Genomic DNA, 4,201 nt, shown 5'->3' with positions numbered 1-4,201 from the left:
ACACACACACACACACACACACACACACACACACACACACACACACACACACACACACACACACATATCCATTGTTAAACAAGGAAAATAATGAAACAACAGCAGATTTAATTTGCCCCCTCTACCCGTTACTAGCAGATTTTTAAAATGTTTCACCTTGCATATGGTCCCTGCTCTGCCAGGAAACGTTCAAACCCCGGTACCGATGTTCTTGGCTTAAACACATGTGCGGGTCACAGCCAGCTATATTGGTTTCAGGGCCAGCAGGCTTGTGGGTAGGATAGGTCGACCCCAGTGCTTAACTGGTACTTATTTTATCGACCTCCCCCCGAAAGAATGAAAGGCGAAATTGACCTAGTGCAGTTCGAACTTAGAACGTAAAGGCGGACGAAATTCCGCTATTTGCCCGGCATTCTTTTATCGTTTTACTTGTTTCAGTCAATTGATTATTGCCATGCTAGAGCACCGCATTTTAGTCGAATAAATTGACCCCTGGACTTATTCTTTGCAAGCCTGATGCCTAATCTTCTGCTGAACCGCTACGTTACGGGGACGTAAACACACCACCATCAGTTGTCGAGCGATGGCGGTGGTGGGGTTATAAATACGGATATAATCACATACACACATAAATATATATATTTATATATCTTTCAGTTTCGGTCTACCAAATCCACTCATACGACTTTGGTTGGCCCGAAGCTGTAGTAGAAGACACTTTCCCCAGATGCCACGCAGCAGGATTGATCTCGGAACCATGTGGTTAGGAAGCAAGCTTCTTAACGAATCTGGCAGCTCGACGCCTTACTGTCAGCCATATTATCAACAATTTCGACCTTTGCCAATATGTTACATTCATTATCAATAAATTGTTTCCTTTTTACAGCTGAACAAAGTTAAATATATAATGCTGAGTCATTCTTTAAATTTCCTACATTATATATCAACGAAGCATTCACTGGAATATTAAGAAAATTGTATACACTACAAGTCACATTTTCATGAATGTCAAAATAAGCAACTACACAATTTCCCTCATATTCCTACCTAATGTGAGTATTGATCAACAGATTTATTTTGAAAGGCGTTCCATGCGTTTGTTATACATGCATGTAATACATGCATGTAATACATGAAGGCGCATGGCTCAGTGGTTAGAGCGTCGAGCTTACGATCGCGAGGTTGTGAGTTCGAATGCCGGACCGGGCTGAGTGCTGTGTTCTTGAGCGAGACACTTTATTTCACTTTGCTCCAGTTCATTCAGCTGTAGAAATGAGTTGCGACGTCACTGGTGCCAAGCTGTATTGGCCTTTGTCTTTCCCTTGGATAACATCGGTGGCGTGAAGAGGGGAGGCGACTGCTGGTATGCATGGACGACTGCTGGTCTTGCCTGGGAGGATAACTTTCTAGGTGCAATCCCATGGTCAGTAATGATCGAAGGGGTTCTCAGTACATGCGTCGTATAATAAAAGTTCACTTTTGAATTTGTTTGCATATTCTTATGAGGGAGATTTTCACTGCTAAATTTAACGAGTAAAATGCATTGAATTGTTAACACAAGTCCATATGTAATCCACCATACCTACAGTCATGGGTGTTCCAGCCCTGAAAATCTCGTTTTTGATTTCTTGTTAGGGGAAATAAACATTCGGAGAAGCAATTGAAGCGCTAATGGTTATGATTAAGCAATATCCGGCCATAAAACGGAGAGTGGGTTGTTCTACCTCCTTGCTATTTTAATGACATGGCTGATCGCTGATGTTCATTCGGGGAAATCCATAATAGCCTGCGACCCCTCCATTCTGGACACTCCGTGTTGATGTACTTGATGTTAACTTTTTAGCAATGATGGCCGAAATAATCTTCCTCTCAGGACTCAAAAGGAAATTTCCCGAAACCGGCCAAATTATACACATCCGTTTACATTATCAGGTGTCTCGTTTTACTTTTAAGGGATAGAGTATTTTGAAGGTGATTTGGCTGCTATTTCTAGTATGCTCTGTGACCACCTGAAGGCTTTCCCTCCGGCAATGTCGGCAGAAGTATTCTTGTATTAATCTCTTAGTTATGAGTTTCTAATGTTAATTTCTACACACACACATACTAAGTTTATAATATCATAAACATACATACAAACACACAGACATATCAGTATACACGTGTATATATATGTGTGCATGCGTTTGTGTTTTTCAGATCCTTATATAGACACAAATGTATATTTATACTTTTAGATTTGTGTGATTAGTGCGTTGTAAATTTAAATATCTTATTTTCTAGAGTCAGATGAAGGATGGAATAAGAATGCTATCGTCAGCGTAACCATCGCCAGTGTCGACGTACGTCATCGTCATCGTCATCATCGTCATCATCTCCTTTATCATCTCCTTCATCATCATCATCATCATCATCATCATCATCATCATCATCATTATCATCAGCATCATCATCAATATTACCATGGTGCTGCAGATAATGATGATCTCTATATGCACCCATCCATCATTGCAATAACTGCAATGATATCATTATAATAATTGTATCATTATAATAACAATAATATAAACAATAATAATAATAATTATTATTATTATTATCATTATTATTTTTATCATTATCATCTTCCTTATATCATTATAGTAGTAGTAGTGGTAATGGTGGTGGTGGTGGCAGCAGCAGCAGCAGCAGCAGCAGTAGTAGTAGTGGTAGTAGTAGTAGTAGTAGTAGTAGTAGTAGTAGTAGTAGTAGTAGTAGTAAAATATAAAACACAATTTCGATACTCTGAAATAAAGATGATGGATGTTGAAAATTTTAAAAGACGGCATTAAAAATTCCACTTTTTTAAAAATTCAAATCAATCTCTATAATTCATTTGTTTTACATAAATAAATTTTCACTCAACGTTTTATATTCCTTTTACTTTGCGATCAGCGACTTTGTTTCTGCAGTCTTTTTACGTTTTGTTTTGTTTTCTATTTATGTCCTTCTCACACTTTTTCTTGCTCGTCTTACTTTATATATAAAGAGACCGGTGTGGAGGCGCAATGACCCAGTGGTTAGGGCAGCGGACTCGTGGTCATAAGATCGCGGTTTCGATTCCCAGACCGGGCGTTGTGAGTGCTTATTGAACAAAAACACCTAAAGCTCCACGAGGCTCCAGCAGGGAATGGTGGAGAACCCTGCTGTACATTTTCACCAAAACTTTCTCTCACTCTTACTTCCTGTTTCTGTTGTGCCTGTAATTCAAAGGGTCAGCCTTGTCCCACTGTGTCACGTTAAATATCCCCGAGAACTACGTTAAGGGTACACGTGTCTGTGGGGTGCTCAGCCACTTGCACGTTAATTTCACGAGCAGGCTGTTCCGTTGATTGGATCAGCTGGAACCCTCGACGTCATAAGCGACGGAGTGCCAACAACAATAAAGAGACCGGCAAAGAGTTACCGATATTACTAGTCTTACAAAGAATAAGTGCCGGGGTTGATTTCTTCCACTAAAACCCTTTAAGGCGGTGCTCCCACATGGACGCAACAAATGACTAATACATGTAAAAGAATAAAAGAATATGTGTGTGTGTGTGTGTGTTTGTATCTGTGCGTGTATTAAGAGACAGAATGTTTTGATACCAGATCTTGACCATGACTCCCACATGGCATATTTTGTATTTACAATATTCCATGATAACGTCAAATATATTACGAACTAATCTATTGACGGTATCAATGGTGCAGGTAACTAACGTTGCTTCTTAATATCCGGTGAAAATCTCAAATATGGCCAAGCGATAAAGTTTGGAGAAATCACATTGTTCTAGCTTCAATTCGGTAAACACACATACTAAAGTGGAGGTCAAGTGTGTATTAAATTGTTTAATTCGAACGTACCCGTAATTCTATACGTGTTGGTATGTACGTGCACCTATTTCTCTACAGCGAAAAATTTTCTCCGCCCAAAAGGCTGAATGACATAATTACGTGGTCGAATATTCCTCAAGTATATTTCATTTGGTAACAAGTTTGTGTTTATACGTGTAAATACCTCTATGCATCCGTCTATCTATCTATCTATCTATCTATCTATCTATCTATCTATCTATCTATCTATCTGTGTCTGTATGTCTGTCTGTCTGTGTATTTATATGTCTGTCTGTCTGTCTGTGTATATATATATGTTTGTATGTCTGTCTGTCTGTGTGTATATATA

This window comes from Octopus bimaculoides, chromosome 7 (assembly GCF_001194135.2).
Source record: "Octopus bimaculoides isolate UCB-OBI-ISO-001 chromosome 7, ASM119413v2, whole genome shotgun sequence".
NCBI lineage: Eukaryota > Metazoa > Mollusca > Cephalopoda > Octopoda > Octopodidae > Octopus > Octopus bimaculoides.
Note: the sequence above shows the minus strand (reverse complement) of the source record.